Here is a 22,591-nt window from a genome sequence, read left to right on the forward strand (position 1 = left end):
ATTGATGGTCCCTCCCGGAAGTAACTGCCATCAACCAAAAGCAACAGATAACCCCTTCCCAGCACAAGGCAGCATGGTTTACAGTGCTGTTTTGCAGGAATAACTATGTGGGCTTGTGAAAAAATCTGGATTAAGTACTTTACCATCCATAGACATGCAAGCTTGCAGTTTAGCCCAGTCTAGCCCTTCTATCAGCGGATGACACGTGCATTGTGATGTTAATAGAGTCCATGGGTAATGAAAGGGTCTCAGTAATCAGCTATCCCAAAGAAATTTCTACTACTTGCAACCACTACATTTCATCTTTTACACAATGCATGCGTACTATAGTCACAAGTATATGTATACCATAGACCTACCAATTGTTTCAAAAGAAAGATAATGTTCAGTCTGCATAATGGAAACTGTACATACCTATATATAGTACATATATACCTACATGTATATATTTATTTAGCTATGGATTTAAATATAGTTTATATATTTAAATTAAATATATATTTAAATTTGGATTATGTTTAAGGCACTACCACAGCGGTGAACCAAGCAACAAATTTACCACCTCAGGTATAATGATCTATGGATTCTGGGATGCTACATTGGGTGGACACTAAACTTTCATTCTATTCATACCCTCTCAAAACTCTTGGGATGGTAAACTTCTTGTTAACAGAACGTTCTTATTAAGGAGAAAAAAGGGAGTGATGTCATCCAGGTAACAATATCGGTTATTCCCAACTTTATTCCCTCTCTCAAGGAGACAAACTAGCAATTACCAATAGACAGGACACCATTATAAAAACCCCAGAACCCCAGGCTGAGGTTAAAGCATACCCTTGGACCACAGAGACCAAGAAGGACTATACCAGTGGTCGGCAAAACGTGGCTCGCGAGCCACATGCGGCTCTTTGGCCCTGTGGCATGGGCCACGAAGTTTCAATCTCACTGTACGTGCACACCCGCACGTGGTATTTTGTGCAAGAGCCACACTCAAGGGGCCAGTTTGCCAGCCACTGGACTACACTATTGTCAGGGGAAGCACAGCTATGGCACATTCCTTGGGGAAGGCAGACCTAGGGAAGAGGAATATACAGGTCTTGGAAGCCAGCTTGGAGTCATCCAGGCAGGGAATCTGCAGGTATTAGCTACCCAGAGCATAGTTTGGAAGAGGGAGCAGAGCTTCTGGATGGTTATATTTCCTTGGATTCATGGAATCCTTACCACATGGGAAATGGCTGGGCTAAAAAAGCCAAAGCAGTTCCTTCTAAAGATCAGGGCACAGGTTACCTATATCAAAGGGTGGTACTGGAGGAAAATGGTGAAGGTGAAGTATGCTCCTAAATTTTGGGCTCACTGAAAAAGCTAAATTCTAGAAAGTTTGATGGGGCAAAAGGCCACCCAGAAAACCCTGAAAGACAGGTCCTAGCCTAGTTTAAACCTGACTCAGAGGGAAACTTTTATAAAGTTGTGATATTAATAATGTCTCTGCCACCTACATATAGAAGGTCAGGAGGACGGGTTTTCTGCTACTATCAAGTCTAGAGTTCTTGAAATTCTTTGATAATCCCAACTGGATTACGGAGACTCATGCCTCATATCGTGTGTGTGTGTGTGTGTGTGTGTGTGTGTATCTCCTCAATTTCTAGATTGTGAAACACGTTTCTCTTTCTTCTTTTCCCATCCATGCACATGTGTCTAGGGTTGCCAAAGGCTATAATTGTTCCCCAGCCAATTTTCCCAGGCCCAACGACAGCAGCAGGCTCCCCCTAAGTGGTTATCAGAGAGCAAAACCAACCACAGGAAACTATCATGCCAAAGTGAGGTCCTTTTCAGTTTCAAGCTTCAAGGAGATAATGGTGGAAATTGGGAGCACCCAAAGTTATGTCTGAATTCACTCCGAATCTATTTGCTCATCAGACCATGTTATAATTAGTATTATTAGGCCTCTGAATCATCAGCCCCTGAAACTGTAATATATCAAGATTTTTTCAATGCTCTCAGTGTCTAAATTAAAAGATTTCTAATAAAAAGCTTCTGCACAGCTAAAGAAACCATCAACAAAACAACAAGAAAGCCCACTGCATGGGAGAACATATTTGCCAATGTTATCTCCGATAAGGGTTTAATCTCCAATATTTATAGGGAACTCATACAACTTAACAAAAGGAAGACAAACAACCCAATAAAAAAAATGGGCAATGGACCTAAATAGACACTTTTCAAAAGAGGACCTTCAGAAAGCCAAGAGACATATGAAAACATGCTCAAAGTCACTAATCATCCAAGAGATGCAAATCAAAACGACAGTGAGGTACCATCTCACACCTGTCAGATTGGCTATCATCAACAAATCAAAAAACAAGTGCTGGAGAGGATGCGCAGAAAAAGGAACCCTCGTGCACTGCTGGTGAGAATGCAGACTGGTGCAGCCACTGTGGAGAACAGTATGGAGTTTCCTCAAAAAACAAAAAAATGGAGCTTCTATTTGACCCAGTGATCCCACTTCTAGGAATATATCCCAAGAAACTAGAAACACCAGTCAGAAAGGATATATGCACCCCTATGTTCATAGCAGCACAATTTACAATAGCTACGATTTGGAATCAGCCTAAGTGCCCATCAGCAGATGAGTGGATTAAAAAACTTTGGCACATCCACACAATGGAAAACTATGCCGCTGTAAAAAGGAAGAAACTCCTACCATTTGCAACAGCATGGATGGAACCGGAGAGCATTATGCTAAGTGAAATAAGCCAGTCAGAGAAAGAGAAATATCACATGATCTCACTCATTTGTGGATTATAATGAACAACATAAACCGATGAACAAAAACAGATCTAGAGACAGAGAAGCACCGATCAGACCATCAAACCTCAGAGGAAAGGCAGGGGAGGGTGGGGGTAAGGGGGAGAGATCAACCAAAGGACTTGTATGCATGTATATAAGCATAACCAATGGATACAGACACCAGGGGGTCAGGGCGTGAGTGGGGGGGATGGGGGGACAATGGGGGGATGATGACACATTTGTAATATCTTAATCAATAAAGGAAAAAAAATCTAAAAAACATTTCTAATTTATTTTACCTTAAACCTCTTAGTAATGGCTCCAAGTGAATTTTGGAAAGGCATCCCATCTTGCTACCCCTGCACTTCTCCCCCTGCTTGCTCCCACCCTAAGCCAATGCTACCCATCTTTCATCCCCACATGGCAGCATCTCTTCTCATCTCCTGAACTCCACCCATTACCATCTTCTTCTGAAGGGTCATATGGTGTGTTCCTTACCATTCTGGTGCTTTTCTGAGTATTGAGCCTTTGTAAAAGAGGACAGACTCTCATAGCAATGAGAAATTTGAGTGTGGAAAGATTTTTTTTTCTCAAGTACATTTTGGCCTTAAAGCGGAAAAGAATGTTTGTTAAGATACTTAGCTGTCCATAATAATTTAACTTTTCTAACAATATAATTTAATTTAACCATGCTCTACATACTAATAGATTTTAGAGCAGTAGTCTCCCTCCATCTGTTACCCACTCTCTTTTCTCCATTCTAAAAAATATTTATTCATTATAATCTCCAGGTCTGGTTGCTTCTGAAGTGGTTTACGGGACTTCTTCAACTGTTCCATTACTCTCTGTTTCTGAAGGAAAATAATTGGAACATCTACGTCTGCAGCCATCTTGGAGAAAGACAAGATATTGAAGGCGTTTCATTAATTTACATCGGGGTTCTAAGTTAAACTGTCTGAGAGCTGGCTTCCTCGACAGCTCTGATTTAGGCCTCCCAAAATGTTTCACACTATGACTCATGCTTCCTTCTGGAAATGACAAAACTTCCTCACCACCCTGATCTAAGCCACCTGCTTTTGGTTCTCTGTGCTCTCAGGAAAGGATTTCGTCGTATGTTACTTTTTTTCCATGGTGGGCAAGGAAACCCAGCTTTTGTTTTTCCAAAGGAAGAAACACACACACTCACACACACACATACAGTCAAAGAATGACACTGAAAATTCTAAAAATTAGCAGGCAGCGAATCAATACCATCACCCTCACCTCCACACCCCTGAAAAATAAATATATGATTTAATAAAAATAAGAGGGAGCTGACTTTTTTAACCATTTATGTCCCATAGCTTTTAAAAAAACTGTGTAGTTTTCTAATGAAAGAACTGTATAGTAACTTTGCAAAAGTTAGTGCTTTTCTTATTTCAGGTGGTCTTAAAGAGCTTGGATTTTGAAGGTAGCTAAAAATCAGTGCAGAGAAGTGCTGACACATTTCTCAGGAGACTGCATTCCCTACGCCTCTGGGAGATGTTTGGGGGAAGAGCAGATTTGCAGTATAGAAGAGAGGAGGAATGAGGAGAGGAAAGGGTATACTTACCAACAATATTTCATCCTCCTGAAATCTGCTCTACAGTGTCCTATAGCAGCTTCAAGTATAAATGTGTGCCAATCTGTATATTATAATGTATAACTCAGCAGTCATTAAAAATACAATTTACTGGAGTGAAAAAGTACCCAGAATGTCAACTCAGTATAAAGATTCACCATATGGCACAAGGACAGGTAAAGATTTTGAAATAAGAAACTTAAATATATTTTTCTACTATATTTAATTGAAATTTTGATGAATATATAATGTGTATGAAAAAAAGAAAGTTATGTGTATCTATTTATGTGGCCTTACATTTGTTCTCTGAGAAACTTCGTACATGATGATTGAGTAGGAAAAAGATTGCCTTACACACTCCATCCCTTTTTATTTCCTCACAACAAGACAATGGGGTGTCAGCCCTGATATCGATTCCCAGCTCCACTACTGAGTTATTGTGAGCTAGTAATTTAATCAAAATAGGAGTATGAATCAGATGACTCCCAAAGACCCTTCCAATTTTGAAATTCTATGGCTCCAAGATTTTTGTCTATAGCCATGTTATTTCACTTTCTTTTTTCAAAGGAGACACCAAGATTTATTGCTTGTTAACTAACAGCTCTTGACTGTGACATGCGGATTCCAATGGCTCTGCCAAGCCCCAAGTCCTAGGAGACAGGGCCTAGGAACAGGATACTTACCCACCCAACCCCTTCTGTACTCCCTCTCCACTGGCAGATCAGCTGGCGCTGGTCTGGTTCTGAGAGGGGTGTGGAGGACCTAAAGCAGGATTCTTATGTTCATCCCTGATCACTGTTGACTTGCATTCCTTTCACAGGATTCTATGGATAGGTAGCAGAAGCCCCCATTCATGTTATATGCATTTATGAGTGCTTGTTGTATGCTTAAATCACTGTGTCATGCACTGAGGAGAAGGCAGAGTTGGGCAAGCCCTACAAGCAATTACGCAATTGTGGTTTAGAACAGAGAGTTAAAGGGACCAAAATAGTTCTCTGTCAACCAACAATGGCCTCTAAAGTTTCACCAGTAATGATTCATTCTTTGGTCTTGTATGTTTCTTGGCCTTTGTGAGTACTCTATTATAATTTTTAAAAAAGTATTTGGAAGGATAAAGGGTTGTGATGAAGAGGAGGAAGAGCTGGGGAGGGGTGAAGAGACATTAGAACAGCGGTTCTCAACCTGTGGGTCCCGACCCCTTTGGCGGTCGAACAACCCTTTCACAGGGGTCGCCTAAGACCATCCTGCAGATCAGATATTTACATGACAATTCATAACAGTAGCAACATGACAGTTATGAAGTAGCAACAAAAATAATTTTATGGTTGGGTCACAACATGAGGAACTGTATTTAAAGGGCCAAAAGGTTGAGAACCCCTGCATTAGAGAGAGAGAGAGAGAGACTGATGTAATTAATGAGGATAGGGGGAATGAGTCTTAAGAGGTGTTTATAAAAAAGAAAAATTCCAAATTAATATATTAAACTAAGATCTATGCTCTGATGACAATCTATTATCAATTGGTCAGCCTGGTGGCAAAAATTGAGTTCCTGTCATGTTCCAGGCACTGTTCTAGGTGATGGAGATATATCAATGAATATGATAACACTGCTGAGTCAAAGCAACTTAAAGACTATAGAGAAGGAGAAATGCAGGAAGTGACAAAGGGAAAAAGGTAATTTCAGCTTAATAATGACCAACCACTAAGGGAATAAAAGAAAAAGTACTGGGTGCAACTGGGGAGTGTGGTGTGGCTACTCTAGTTGGGGTGGTCAGAGAAGAATTTTAAAAAAATGTAATATTTGAGCTAAGGCCTGAATAATGAAATACTTCTCACCTTTCTTCAGTGCCTCCTTCCCAGGAAGTGTGTCCTAAAGAGATGTAAGGGTTATGGCACCAAATTGGGTTGCATTGGCAGGGTCGGGGTGAGAGTAGAAAAAGTGGCTTTGTAAATATTTGGGGGGGAAAGTTTCAAGTTAAAATAATAGTAAATGCAAAGACTCTCACAGCCTGTTTGAGGGTCAGAAACAAGGCTGGTGTGATTGGTGCACAATGGATAAAGGGAGCAAATGGTAGGAGCTGAGGCCAGGGAGGTGAGAAGGGGCCAGATCATTTAGGACAGCTGATATAATAATAATAACAACAACAACAACAACAACAACAACAACAGGTAGCATTTATTGCATCCTTATTTACTGTAGATTAGCTTTTATATATATCACATCTAGTTCATGAGGTGGGTATTATTTCCAGTGGTCACCCAGCCAATGGTATGTGCTAGAGCTGGGATGTGAGCCCTCAGGGTTGGACCCCAAAACTGGTTCTAGTTCTTAAATATTTTCTTTGCTATACCCAGGAAATATGTGGCCTCAAACACCTTTTTGTGCACACAGAAAATGAAGCACACCAGTATCATCATCCAACTTAAAGTCTCAAAGGCACTATGAAAGGGACCCTCTTTAAAAGTCTAAGAATGGCAAGCAGTGACTGGGAGTACAACAGCTGTGTGGCTGATTTTCCTACCAATGTCATTTCCCCTTCTTTATCTACTCTCAACCCCGACCCTGCCAACGCAACACAATTCGGTGCCATCACCCCTACATCTCTTTAGAACACATTTCCTGGGGAGGAGGCACTGAAGAAAGGTGAGACACATGCTGACAGAACATCAAGAGCCAATGTTTCAGACTTACACCTGTCTTGATCACACTGGAGGGTTGTTGGATGTAATTATTTAGTTCTTTGGGCTTCTGTTTTCTCATCTGTAAAACAAGTTTGGCCCTTTATAGGAAAAAGTAACAGGAAGCAAAGGTGACTCGAGAGCTCCCAGGAGTTGCCATAAACTTGATACTTTCCTAGTAAAAGAAATCAGAATGTTTACTTGCTGAACTGCCACCCCTAAAACCCATTGAAATTTGCACTGTGGCTAAGTGTGGTAGGCAGAATAATTGCCCACAAATATGTCCATATGCCAATCCTGGGAACCTATGAATATGTTACCTTACCTGGCAAAAGGTGTTTTGTAGATGTGATTAAATTAATGATTTTGAGCCGTAACCGGTTTGGCTCAGTGGATAGAGTGTCGGCCTGCGGACTGAAGGGTCCCAGGTTCGATTCTGGTCAAGGGCATGTACCTTGGTTGCGGGCACATCCCCAGTAAGGGGGGTGCAGGAGGCAGCTGATCGATGTTTCTCTCTCATCGATGTTTCTAACTCTCTATCCCCCTTCCTTCCTCTTTGTAAAAAAAAAATCAATAAAATATATTTAAAAAATTAATGATTTTGAAATGGGTTAGGGTTAAGGTTAGGGTTAACTCCATCTGTCTTCAGAGCAAACATCTCAAAAATGGAATATGGTGGGGATCAGTCTTTCATTAAATTAAACAGGATCCTCTCTGGTTCTCCCATGTCCCTAAGATAAGCATAGAAAGGTTATCCTTTCCTGGCACTACTGAAGACGTGAGAAATAGGCCTCTTGGTCTATCCCTGTAAGAGGAGCGGGGCTGCCCAGCTTCTGAGGCTGAGGAGATGTTCCATTTCCCATTAGCTTGAGTGATGACAAAGTTCACTGAAGCTCTGAAGCTACTGTTGCTACAGAAGCTGACCAAGCAGACGGGATATTGACATTCTTAGAAGAGATAATTATTTTGAGACAAATTGTCTTCATCAAGTGAAAATTCTGGGAGAAATATATACTTCAGATTTCCTTCTACTTTACACTGACTAACAGGTACTGTGGTTTAAGATATTCTGAGAAAGTTCTTCAGCTTTTTTTTCCAGTTTAGAATAGTAATAAACACAGGGATTTAAAAAATTACATGAATTGGGGTGACATTGGTTAATAGATTTTTAAAATATATGAAACCTTTTTTTCAAGATAAATCATTGACTGAATTGCTTTATAAGTAAAAAAAAATATTTATAAAAGGCCAACCCTGAAAGATTGATATAAGTTCCCTTCTCTCATAACATAACCTCAAATTACAAAATTCCATTTAAACTTCTTTTTTTTTTCTTAGAAACAAATGAGAAGCAGAAAAGTGAAATTAAAGTATGGGTAATTATGGAGATTTTCTAGTAGTGCAATAAACTCTGCATGTATACTAGTACAATTTTTAAGTATTACAAATATTTCAATAGATTTTTGGGAAAGTTTGACACAAAGAAAATTTACTTAACTTTTAATCAAAATGTTCTCTGTGTTTTCTTTGCTCTTCTTGGTTCTGTACAGTAAGAATGCAGCAGTTGTAAGATATTTTTTTGTGTGTGAATTCCTGCCTTGTAAATCAATATTAATGATGTTTCTCATTCTTTGTATTAAGGTGCTTAAGGAAGATTAGCATATCTTTTAAGGGTTTGGCTTTTTGAAAAAACAACATATACTTAGATGCTAAAGATAATGTCTGCCCAATGCAGAGTTTCTGTCAAATCCATGAGTTTTATGAAGGCTTTTTTTTTAAGTGGTCAAGGTACATTATACTTGGAATTAAAAGGTCACTGAAAGTTTCCAAGACATTGAGATTTTCAATTAAGTGTAACTCCCTTCAGGAAGGCATATGGGTGGGAGAAAGATAACAGTTCTGATTCTCTGCATGAATATTCTTAGGAAATGATACAGGGATATTTGAGGGGCTGGGTTCTTTAAGGTCAGAAATAACAATATAAGGCTCACCGACACATTTTTATATAGCCTACATGATGTGGTATCTATTTTAAATTACTTGCCATTACTAAAAAAACAAAACAAAACAGGATTGTAATCTGGATTTCCTGCTTCTCTTGGTCTCTCAGGGCCATATTTGCTCATGGTGAGAGCTAGCAGGAGTTGTTAGTAGCTATCCTGTTTAGGTAGGACACAAGCTTGCTATTGACCAGGCTCCCTGAGCCAGCTTCACTTACTTATACTCCCTGCCTGGCCCGTGGGCTTGTGGGTTTGTGAACCTGGTTTGGTGTGTGGAGAAATCTGGCCGCTGCTTCTGCTGAAATTCAGAGCACTCATGTTCACTGCTGGCTTCCCTAATTAGGAACCCTCAGTCTTCCACATCTGGGTGAGAAGTGTCTTGTCCAGAAAGGTTCTTGGGAAAATTGCAGGAGTCTCTTAGTGAGACTGAAGGAGTTGAGAGACCTCCTTGGTATATAGGAGATGTTCAATAAAACTATGAATAAGTCCTGGTCTGCAGAATTCTTATATCCTCTCTTCATTTTCAAGCCAGTACTCCCCATTACACAAATTATGAAGTACATGAAGTTCATCTTTAATATCTTCACTTTCTCCTTTTCTCTCTCTAAAGGAACTTATCCCTAACCAATCAATTGCCTTGTGCACTAACATGACATTACTATCAGCCCTCCAATGGCTTCCCATCACTTTACAATAAAATGCAAAGCACATACCATGGCCAACAAGACTCTACATAATCTGGACCCCATCTACCTTTCCATATTTATTTGCTACTGCTCTCCCCCTCTCTCAGTGTACTCTAGCCACACTGACATTTTTTGCTACTTCCAAACAGGCCAAGCAGGCTCCCATCTGATGGCCTTTGGTCTTGCTATTCCCCAAGCCTGGAAAGCTCTTCCCATGGGCAGGGGAATGGCTGGCTTCCTCACTCAGTTTATGCCTCTACTCAAATTGCACTTTCCCAGAGTGGCATTTCCTGATAACTGACATAAACAGTCCATTCTCCCATCACAGTCTATCACTCCCTATTCCCTCCTTCTGCATTATTTCCATATCCCTTGTCACTAATCTGACACTCTAACGCAGTGGTTCTCAACCTTCTGGCCCTTTAAATACAGTTCCTCATGTTGTGACCTAACCATAAAATTATTTTCGTTGCTACTTCATAACTGTCATGTTGCTACTGTTATGAATCGTCATGTAAATATCTGATCTGCAGGATGGTCTTAGGAGACCCCTGTGAAAGGGTCGTTCGACCGCCAAAGGGGTCGCGACCCACAGGTTGAGAACCGCTGCTGTAAAGGAAGTCCTCACTTTCCATGATAGTGGGGGACCATAAAAATGGCCATGCAAGTTGAAACCATGCAAGACATTACTAATAATAAATGGGAAAATTACGATTGCTCCATGAATGACCTTTAAAATTTTTTGTCGAAATATTAAAAACTCTCCCATTCTTGGTTATAAATGTGTAGGAAAATGAAAAAAAACTTATAAATATTTATTTACTATACTGTATTTTAAAACATTAAGAGTACTGAGAATTAAAATGTATTATTTCCATAACATACAGATAAATTTATTATAAATTTATTATGTACATACATAATTGAAAAAGAGTAATTCTATAAAATACAAAATAGAATATATGCATGGCATATGCTAAAAATAATAAAAAGTTCATGTCAGCCTTTGAAATTGTTATTCAGTTACTTATATGGTTTTATGTGTAGCTATGTGTTGGCCCATAATATACACTCTATTTCCTGCTTTGAAATAATCCAATTTGTTTGAAAACCACTGCTCTTATTCCATGATGAGCAACAAAATGGTCTACAGCCAGCTGAAAGGGCCATTACAAAAACAACCATCCTTCTGTCTTTTTTAAAAAAATATATTTTATTGATTTCTTACAGAGAGGAAGGGAGAGGGATAGAGAGTCAGAAACGTCGATGAGAGAGAAACATCGATCACCTGCCTCCTGCACACCTCCTACTGGGGATGTGCCCGCAACCCAGGTACATGCCCTTGACTGGAATCGAACCTGGGACCCTTCAGTCCACAGGCCAACGCTCTATCCACTGAGCCAAACCAGTTAGGGCTGTCTTTTTTTTTTTTTTTCCTGCAAAAAGCTTTCTTGCTTCATTTGGTCCAATGCATGGGGGAGGGCTTCAGGGCGGTTAAAGGACTGGCTAGTAGTTTTGGGGAGAGGCTCAGGCAAAAGCCAGACACCAGGGGATGCAGAGGGGCCCCTCAAAGGCTCTGGGGTCCACAGGCCCCTGCTTGAGGGGGAGCCTTTGGCAGAGATACTCCCCGCCCCGCCCCGCCTGGGGGCCGGCGGCCTGCGGAGGTGAGTCAGGTGTGGCCCATCTTCTTGAGGACGTTCACCTCCTCACCCGGAAGTGGTTCTGTGGGAAGCCCCGGGCCGAGGGCAGAACCAGGGGGGTGAGTCAGGTGTGGCCCATCTTCTTGAGGACGTTCACCTCCTCACCCGGAAGTGGTTCTGTGGGAAGCCCCGGGCCGAGGGCAGAACCAGGGGGGTGAGTCAGGTGTGGCCCATCCTCTTGAGGACGTTCACCTCCTCACCCGGAAGTGGTTCTGTGGGAAGCCCCGGGCCGAGGGCAGAACCGGGGCCGCGGCTCCAGAGGGCCTGCGTCAGGCTCCTCTCCCGGGCCGGGCGGCCTCCAGGGCGGCCTGAGCTCGGCCCACTCCTCTGGGGAGGCCTCAGCGCGCCCGGGCAGAGAACGCGGCCGCCACGCTGGGCGTGCGCCTTTCAGGGACGCTCGGCGCCCTCGCCCTTCTCCTCGGCCAACTCGCAGGAGGAGAGCCCCCTCCAGAGCCACATTGTCAAGGTCGAAGCAGAGGCCCGGAGAGAGGTAGGCGGGGAGCCCGCAGGGGCGGGGCAGGTGGTTGGCCGCAGCCTCCGCCTGGGGAATAATTTGACGAATTGGGGAGCTCAGGGCTGTTCGGCCATAAGGAGTTAAGGTCTGTTGGCTGGTCTTGGGGGTGGTGCCGAAGGTGGTGACTGGAAAAGATGGTGGAGGGTGGTTGGAGGCTGGGAGAAGGGGCATCCCTGGGTCTGTTCTATCCAAACACTGTTGAAGCAGGAGACAGATCCGGGACCGCTGAGGGCACTGTTAGTACTTCATTCCTTTTTTTTTTTTTAATAATTCATTATTGTTGAAAGTATTACACATGTCCCCCTTTTTCCCCCATTGACCCCCTCCAAACCACCCCATTGTCTGTGTCCATGAGCCATGCATATATGCATACAAGGTCTTTGGTTGAACTTCTCCCCACGGCCCCCCTCCCACCTTCCCTCTGAGATTCCACACTCTGTTCCATGCTTCCAGGTCTCTGGATCCACTCTGTTCATGTTTATTTTGTTACTTAGGTTACACATATGAGTGAGATCATGTGATACTTGTCTTTCTGTGACTGACTTATTTCACTTAGCATGATACTCTCTAGGTCCCTCCATGCTGTCTCAAAAGGTAAGAGATTTTTATTTTTTACTGCTGCATAGTATTCCATGGTATAAATGTACCACAGCTTTTTTATCCACCCACCTACTGATGGGCACTTGGGCTGTTGTAAATTGTGCTGCTATGAACATAGGAGTGCGTATATTCTTTCTGATTGGTATTTCGGGTTTTTAGGATATATTTCTAGAAGTGGGATCACTAGGTCAAATGGCAATTCCATTTTTTAATTTTTGGGGAAACTCCATACTGTTTTCCATAATGGTTTCATTTCCACCAGCAGTGTACCAGGGTTCCCTTTTCTCCACATCCTCACCAGCACTTGTCATTTGTTGATTTGTTGATGGTAGCCATTCTGACGGTATAGGGCAGCCGTGGGCAAACTACGGCCCGCGGGCCGGATCCGGCCCATTTGAAATGAATAAAACTAAAAAAAAAAAAAGAGACCGTACCCTTTTATGTAATGATGTTTACTTTGAATTTATATTAGTTCACACAAACACTCCATCCATGCTTTTGTTCCGGCCCTCCGGTCCAGTTTAAGAACCCATTGTGGCCCTTGAGTCAAAAAGTTTGCCCACCCCTGGTATAGGGTGATACCTCCTTGTCATTTTAATTTGCATCTCTTTGATGACCAGTGACTTTGAGCATTTTTTCATATGTCTCGTGGCCTTTTGTATGTCCTCTTTGAAAAAGTGTCTATTTAGGTTGTTTGCCCATTTTTTAATTGGATTGTTTGTCTTACTTTTGTTAAGTTCTATGAGTTCCTTATATATTTTGGATATTAACCCCTATCAGACGTATCATTGCCAAATATGTTCTCTCATACAGTGGGCTCCCTTTTGGTTTTGTTGATGGTTTCTTTTGCTGAGCAGAAGCTTTTTATTTTGATGTAGTCCAATTTCTTTATTTTTTACTTAGTTTCCTTTGCCCTAGGACAGTGATGGCGAACCTTTTGAGCTCAGCGTGTTAGCATTTTGAAAAATCCTAACTTAACTCTGGTGCCGTGTCACATATAGAAATTTTTTGATATTTGCAACCATAGTAAAGCAAAGACATATTTTTGATATTTATTTTATGTATTTTATGTATTTAAATGCCATTTAACAAAGAAAAATCAACCAAAAAAAAATGAGTTCACGTGTCAGAGGTTCGCCATCACTGCCCTAGGAGATGTATCCATAACATATTGCTATGAGACATGTCTGAGATTTTGCTGCCTATGGTTTCTTTTAGAATTTTTATGGTTTTATGACTTACATTTAAGTCTTTTATCCATTTTGAGTTTTTCTTGTGTATGGTATAAGTTGGTGGTATAGTTCCATTTTTTTCATGTAACTGTCCAATTTTCCCAACAACAATTATTGAAGAGACTGTCTTAACTCCATTGTGTGATCTTGCCTCCTTTGTCAAATATTAATTGAGCATAATGGCTTGGGCCGATTTCTGGGGTCTCTGTTCTGTTCCATTGATCTATATGCCTGTTGGTGTGCCAGTACCAGGCTATTGATTACAATGGCTTTGTAGTGTAACTTGAAATCTGGTATTGTGATTCCTCTTTGTTTTTCTTCCTCAAGATTGCTGTAGCTATTTGGGTCTTTTTTGATTCCATATACATTTTTGGAGTATTTGTTCTAGATCTGTGAAATATGCTGTTAGTATTTTAATAGGGATTGCATTGAATCTGTAGATTGCCTTGAGTAGTAGGGATTTATAAATTTATAATAAACTTATCTATAAGTTATAGATACAGTTAAAGGTCTATATTATCTATTTTTAAATATGTAGATACCATATTTATTTTCTATTTAAGTAAGTGTTAATCATAATCTTAAAAATGTATTATGCTATATAATAAAGAGGAAATACGCAAATTGACCCTCACTCCATCACACTGTCACAGTATGGCTGAGCCCACAGTGGAGGCAGAGTTCCCGTAATGAGCTGTAATGAGCAGTCAGTGGTGACCTGAGGCTGCATGGTGCTGGGCCAGGGTAGGAGCCTAAGGCTGCACCCCCTGCCCAGTGGGGCTTGATGAGGGGACCTCAGGCCATGTCCTCTGCCCCAGCACTGGGCCAGGGGACCTGAGGCTGTGCCCCCCCCCCGCCACCTGGCGGGGCTTGACAGGTGTGGGGCTGACCAGGTCTGGATCTTGTCCAATGGGGGTGGGGCTGGCTGGGTCTGGGTCTCGCGTGATTTTGAGGTGCATGTGGGTGGGCGGGGACTTGACTCTGGGTCCTGCAGCCCCAGACTCTGACAGGAGGGAGATTTTCATATACATTTTACTAATTTTCTTTCATCTCTGACACTTCTGTTATAGAGAAAGAGAAAATAGTAATATTAAAATATTTCCTCTAATTAATCCCCTTTTAATGTGCACGAATTTCATGCACTGGGCCACTAGTTTCTATATAAAAAGTACTGATTCAGTGGAAATTTCTCAAAAGAAGATATATTGATTGCCAAAAGGTATGTGAAAAGGTGTTTAACACCACTAATCATCATTACAGAAATGCAAATCAAAACACAATGGGATACTACTTCAAATCTATTAGGATGGCTATTATGAAAAGAAACAGAAAATAGCAAGTGTTGTCAAGGATACGAAGAAATTGGACATATTGTGCATTGCCGGTGATATATAAAATGGTGCATACACTGTAAAAGACAGTATGACAGTTCCACAAAAAATTAAACATATGCCGGGGTCCAGCCCCAGCAGGTCCAGGGGTCCCCAAAGGTGTGGACGGAGTCGGCGAAGAAGGAATGACACGGAGACAGCGTTCAGTTGATCAGCAGCCTAGCCAGGATCTCTAGCCCGGATCTCCAGCCAAGTTCTGGTCTGGATCTCCAGAGAGGTTCTGCTTCGGATCTCCAGCCAGGTTCTGTGGCCATGTTCCCTCGCTAGGTTCTCCAGCCAGGTTCTGTACTAGGTTCTCCAGCCAGGTTCAGTCACCAGGTTGTAGTCAGGTTCTCTTGCCAATTTCTGTAGTCAGGTTCAGTCCAGGATCTTTTACCATGCTCTCTCCAGCGAAGTTCTTCTGTCTCTAGAGAACGTTCTGTGTAGGTTCTGTGCCTAGGTTCTGTCTCCTAAGCTCTGTGTTCTGAGTTCTGTTCTCTTGCTGTCTTGTTACATCTGTATTTATACCAGTTGATTGCAATCCTATCAATCTCTATTCCAAAGGTTAGGGCGTTTCTTATCTCCATTCCAGGGAGTAAAGATTATGTAGCTTAAGCATGATTGTTCGTAGTTAAAGTGATTAATTACCCGCCTGGCACTTAGTTAAGAGGTTTTATTCCCTCCCTAACTTCAGGGGAAAATCCCTACCTGGGGAAACAACCTTTCTCAGAGAGGAGACCTTGGTTAAAACACATAGTGCCAAGAAGGTGAGCAAACATATTAAGAACAGTATGCCATATATGCCAGGTCCCTTGAAACAGCAAGCATGGACCCGATCCCAGCAAATTCCCCCTTTTTTATTTTTTAAAAGCAGGCATTAAAAAGAAAAACCTGAAATGCTCTCTTGTATCCATTTTAAGAGTAGGATTGGCACTTTCCGCTATTACCTGAGTCCTGATCTATCACCCCAGGGAGAACTTGCCAATCCTGCACTTTCCCGGGGTGGAAAGGCTGCAGTGGGGTTAAGGATAAGGCTCCTTGGGCCTACCTTCTCCCATGCCTTTACATTTACCTTTCCGGCACCTTTCCTTCCTCAGAAAAGCATGGACGCATTTCTTGTATAAAATGTTCCATCTGACTGGCTGTAACCTTAACTCCTCTGCTAGCAAGCATATGTGTTAAAAGATCAATACGGAGTCTTTTTTTCTTTAGACTCAGTATGGCACATCTTCTTAATCTAAAGATCAATACAGCCAAAACCGGTTTGGCTCAGTGGATAGAGCGTCGGCCTGCGGACTGAGAGGTCCCAGGTTCGATTCCGGCCAAGGGCATGTACCTGGGTTGCGGGCACATCCCCAGTGGGGGGTGTGCAGGAGGCAGCTGATCGATGTTTCTCTCTCATCGATGTTTCTAACTCTCTATCTCTCTCCCTTCCTCTCTGTAAAAAATCAATAAAATATATTTAAAAAAAAAAAAAGATCAATACAGAGTCTTCTTTCTTTGGACTCAGTATGGCACATCTGCTCAATCTATGTTCTGTACTATCCACCTTCTTACCCTACTTATCCTCTATAGGGGGGTCTGTAGCACCCTGGTGGAGTCCTATCTGTCCCGAGTGTGGGGGTTCTCAATGGGGTGGGGGCTTACCTAGGGGAATCCTTTTCCAGGGGTTCCCAAAAGTGTGGACGGAGTCGGCGAAGACTATTCACCCTTTTCCTATGGTGGAGTCCTATCCGTCCCGAGTGCGGGGCGCTTACCTAGGGGTCCCTGTTCGAGCGCCAGATGCTGGGGTCTAACCCCAGCAGGTCCAGGGGTCCCCAAAGGTGTGGATGGAGTCGGCGAAGAAGGAATGACATGGAGACAGCGTTCAGTTGATCAGCAGCCTAGCCAGGATCTCCAGCCAAGTTCTGGTCTCGATCTCCAGAGAGGTTCTGCTTCGGATCTCCAGCCAGGTTCTGTAGCCATGTTCCCTCGCTAGGTTCTTCAGCCAGGTTCAGTCACCAGGTTGTAGTCAGGTTCTCTTGCCAATTTCTGTAGTCAGGTTCAGTCCAGGATCTTTTGCCATGTTCTCTCCAGCGAAGTTCTTCTGTCTGTAGGTTCTGTGTAGGTTCTGTCTGTAGGTTCTCTCTTCTAAGTTCTGTGTCCTGAGTTCTGTCTCTTGCTGTCTTGTTGCATCTGTATTTATACCAGTTGATTGCAATCCTATCAATCTCTATTCCAAAGGTTAGGGCGTTTCTTATCTCCATTCCAGGGAGTAAAGATTATGTAGCTTAAGCATGATTGTTCGTAGTTAAAGTGATTAATTACCCGCCTGGCACTTAGTTAAGAGGTTTTATTCCCTCTCTAACTTCAGGGGAAAATCCCTACCTGGGGAAACAACCTTTCTCAGAGAGGAGACCTTGGTTAAAACACATAGTGCCAAGAAGGTGAGCAAACATATTAAGAACAGTATGCCATATATGCCAGGTCCCTTGAAACAGCAAGCATGGACCGGCTCCCGGCAAACATAGAATTATTCTATAATCCAACAATTTTACTTGCAGTTTGAGATATATACCCAAAAGAGTCAAAACCAGGGACTTGAACAGATATTTGCATACAAATATTCATAGCAGCATTATTCATAATAGCCAAAAGGTAGAAATCACCCAAATGGGATAAACAAAATATAGTATATATAAGGTGGGGCAAATGTAGGTTTACAGTTGTGAGTACATGAAACACACAGTTTATTCTTGTATTATTATTTATTAATTACTGTATTTTCCATACAAAACAGCTGTAAACCTACTTTTGCCCCACCCTGTACATACAATAGAATATTATTCAGCCTTAACAAAAGAAGTAAATTCTGATGCATGTCACAACATGAATGAATCTTAAAGACCTGCTAAGTGAAATAAACCGAACACAAAAAGAACTAGAATAGTCAAATTCATCGAGACAGAAAGTAGAAGTGGTTAGCAGGGGCTGGGGGTGGAAGGGATGGGGAGTTTGTGTTTAATGAATATAGTCTCAGTGTTGGATAATGAAAAAGTTCTGGAGATGGATGGTGGTATTGTTGCACAAGAATGTGAATATATTTATTTAATGACACTTAAATGTACATTTAAAAATGGTTAAAGTGGTAAATGTTATTTTCTATATTTTGCCACAATTAAGAAAAACTTATGAAGAGGAGTTTGACCAATGCCCATCTCTATTTTTTTATTTATTTAAAAAATTTTTAATTGAATTTATTGGGGTGACATTGATTCACAAAACCATACAGGTTTCAAGTGTACAACTCGTGCCTCTTCTCACTGTAAAATTTATGCTAAGAAGAGAACATTATTTATATTACTTTGTGAAAGGTCATGCTGCTTTCCAAGTTTGGATTGGCTTCCAACATTTTGTCCTTTGTGTTTTCAATGTCATGAAAAACCTCGGAAAGTTCCTTTAATGTGAAGTTTTTCACTAGTGTGGCTTCCTCTAGGCCGTCTTCATCCTTTTCATTGTATGTCATAATAACTTTCTGCATTATGCCTATAAATTTGCCTTTATTAAGTTCCCTGGCTTCAAATCTAGAGCCCCTCAAACAGCAACAGTGTGTTAACATTCCCACTGTCAGCTATTTCTTCTATATCTCCATTTACCTTTGATTGGAAACCTGTCAGGTTACTTACACAGTGCAATAAAAGTTCTGTGTACATACTACTTGCTGGATGCCTGAATATTCTTAATTGCATGCCTTTTATCTTATTTTTTCCCCCCAAAACTCAGCTTAAAAATTACATGAAATTCTCTCTCCCTCCCTCCCGCCCTCCCTCCCTCCCTCTCTCATTGTAGCATCAATAGCCTGTCTGAAATTCCATCTAATAGGCTTTAAAGGTTGAAATTATTTCATGGTCCATTGGATAGACTAATGAAATTGTGTTTGGTAGTAAAAAGTAAATTTTTACTTTTCCATTCAAGAGAATTAAGGTGACCTGGAGCATTTTCCGACAGTATAGTGCTTTAAAAGTTAAATTATTTTGCCTGGAGTACCTCTCTATTGCTGGGAGACAAAGAGGCACCACAGCTACATACTTTGCTGTCCTTGTGTGAACTGAACAACGGATGAGCAGTGCCTAGTCACTGACTGACTTGAAAAGAAGGGATGTGATTGATCACTGGCCATAATATGCATTTGTCATTTACATAGTGATTTGTGGACTGGAGGGCTAGTAGTGAAATTTGTACTTTATGTAATAACTCAGATGTGCTATTGGGGGACTTTTGCTAAATAAACAATGGTAACTAAACTGCATACATAACAATGTAAAGTGAGGACTATCTGTTTATATATCTATTTATTTATGTTTTTCCCACTAGAATGTAAGATATACAGGATGGCAACTTAGTCTAATTTGTTTACAGTTTACATTCCCAATGCCAGAACAAAGCCATAGTAGGGTCTCAACAAATACTTGTAGAAAAGAAGAAAGAGGAAGAAAGAGAATGGGCAAAAAAGAGGAAGGAAGGGGAAAGGGAGGTAAGATCATCGCATCATAGAGTTAGATCAACTGTCATGTGTAGAAGGTGCTCAGAGAAGTAAAATAACTTTCATAAAGGCACCCAGTTCTCCAAGGATCTGATTTGGGGTCTTATATGTACCCCCTAACATATATTGTTCTTCTTTCTCTCTTTCTTTGTCTCTCCAAAACTCCTTTCAGGTTATGCATTCACAGGAAGATGTGACTCACAAAATTGAAGGAGCCTTAATCATATGACCTTTGAGGAAGGATTAGAACCTTACTTCAGAAAAGCATAGCCCTGTGGGGGGAGGTGACATTAGGGTGTTCCCAGGCTCCCTAGCATCAGACCACATAGGATACTAATTCTTAGATTATGTCAAATGATTTGCATTTTCTTACCTAAATGTCTTTGTGTGCTGCTACAGCAGAGTGTACAGGATGCTGGGGTTTTCCTCTGAGTACCTCACTCCCCTGAGGTTAGGTTTCTAATTTACTCAGGGAGCTCTAGTGTCCCAGAGCAGATTGGGCAACCTGGCCAACTTGGAGGGGAAAAGACTGACTTCAGATGAAAAACTTCTGTTTTTGTGACTAAGGACTTAGTCAGCTACCTAGTTTAGGATGTACTATTTGTCAGAAACTAGATCTGGAGGAAATATCACTCATTCTGGCTAGAGTAATGGTTTTCAGTGCATTTTTTACTCATGAAATTAAAAAAGAATAGGGCTCTAGTTTAACTTTGTGGTTGAGGTTATGAATGAGAAAGAAAGTTTAATTTGCCCATGGAGGCCATCCTCTTAGTCAGAGTTTTAGAGCATTCCAGACTCTTGTTTCAATTTAAGCATATTGAACATCAGTAAAATACCAAGAGGGCAAACAGTGGTCTATTTGGAGATTCCCCTTACCCTTTCTGTTTTTACTTGCTCTCTTGCTCTCTCTCTTCCCTGTATTCATGGAAAGAGCAGATTTGCTTCATAAGAATAAAATTACTAAGTGTTGCTTTTTCACAACGGGTTTGTCATCTGAACACAAGTGTCATGAAAATCACTGATAAATCTAAGACAAAATGGGAAAGGAAAATACTCATATCAACATCATCATCATTGGACATATAGTTTTTGGTAAGTCTACCACTACTGGCCATCTGATCTACAAATGTGTTGGGATTGACAAAAGACGCATTAAAAATGTGAGCAGGAGGCTGCTGTGATGGGTCTTGGATAAACTGAAAGCTGAACATGAGTGTGGTATCACCACTGCTATCTCCCTGTGGAAATTGGAGACCATCAAGTATTCTGTGACCATCACTGATGCCCCCAGGACACAGAGACTTCATCAAAAACATGATTACAGGTGCATCTGAGGCAGACTGTGCTGCCCTGATTGTTGCTGCTGGTGTTGCTGAATTTGAAGCAGGTATCTCCAAGAATGGGCAGACCCATGAGCATGCCCTTCTGGCCTATACACTGGGTGTGAAACCACTGATTGTTGGTGTTAACAAAATGGATTCCACTGAACCGCCCTACAGCCTGAAGAGATAAGAGGAAATTGTTAAAGAAGTCAGCACCTACATTAAGAAAATTGGCTAAAAGCCTGACACAGTCGCATTTGTGGCAATTTCTGGTTGGAATGTGACAACACTAACATTCCTTGGTTCAAGGGATGGAAAGTCACCTGTGAAGATGGCAAGGTCACTGGAGCCACGCTGCCTGAAGCTCTGGATTGCATCCTGCCACCAACCCGTCCAATCGACAAGCCCTGTGTCTGCCTCTCCAGGATTTCTACAAAACTGGTGGTACTGGTACTGTTCCTGTGGGCTGAGTGGAGACTGGTCCTCAAACCCAGCATGGTGGTCACCTCTGCTCCAGTCAAAGTTTCAACGGAAGTAAACAAAGTCTGCTGAGATGCACCATGTAGTTCTGAGTGACGCTCTTCCTGGGGACCATGTGGGCTTCAATGCCAAGAACGTGTCTGTCAAAGACGGTCATCATGGCAATGTGACTGGTGACACAAAAATGACCCACCAATGGAAGAGCTGGCTTCACGACTCTGATCATTATCCTGAGCCATCCAGGCCAAATCAGTGCCGGATGTACACCTGTGCTGGATTGTCATCAAGCTCACATAGCTTGCATTAGTCCACATCCTCCCTGTCTGTGTTCAGGGACTCATATTCTTTCTTGGGTGGCTTTGGCAGCCTCCTCGCCGAGCAGAAGGAAACTGATTATCATTGTGGGTTGGAACCTGAAAAAGAATGAGCTTGACTCCCTCAAGAGAGAGCTGAGAGATGCCACTGGTACCTGAGCCTCTTGTAAGATGCTCTTGCAGAATATTTGGTGAAAAGAATTAGTTGGCTAGAATTAGTCTTGGGTTTGGTACATTTCCAACATCTGTGCTTTTCCTGTGGTTGTCATTAGCATAAGTATTTGAGAATCAACAACTGAAAGAATTTGAAAAACGTATTGACTGAAGATTTTTGTCACAAACACTCCATTTCAGTTGGCATCTTTCACTCTTTCAAATGTCTCTCATTTTAAATAATACTTTTTTCTTTCATTCTATTGAATTTAAATTATGTTCAAACCCTGTTAGGGTTGTCTGACTCTGGAATAGAGAAATAGGACCATCCCATATCTGGGGGACCATTAGAATTCAGGAAACATGTGTTTCTCCTCTCTGCCAACATCTTGTAGCCTTGGAGAAGGGAGTTTCTAGGAGCCTCGTCATGATATATGACACTGGACCATAAGAGTTAAGGAAAGAAAGAACTTAGTAAGAGCTTTGGGCTAACTGGCACTAACAAAGTTGTCCACCAATAATGCTCAAATATGTAGTCCTTATGAAAACAAAGGTTGGAGCCAATATTTCTGACATTCCAGAAGCCTGGGAAATGCCAGTAGGTTTCTGCTGTCTGAAGCAGAGCTTCCTCT

General features: G+C 41.7%; 1 pseudogene; it reads left to right on the plus strand.

The window, feature by feature from the left end:
- The first annotated feature begins 20,727 nt into the window (after window positions 1–20,727).
- On the plus strand, window positions 20,728–21,965 carry LOC132224720 (elongation factor 1-alpha 1-like; annotated as a pseudogene).
- The last annotated feature ends 626 nt before the right edge of the window (window positions 21,966–22,591 follow it).

This window comes from Myotis daubentonii, chromosome X (assembly GCF_963259705.1).
Source record: "Myotis daubentonii chromosome X, mMyoDau2.1, whole genome shotgun sequence".
Taxonomy (NCBI): domain Eukaryota; kingdom Metazoa; phylum Chordata; class Mammalia; order Chiroptera; family Vespertilionidae; genus Myotis; species Myotis daubentonii.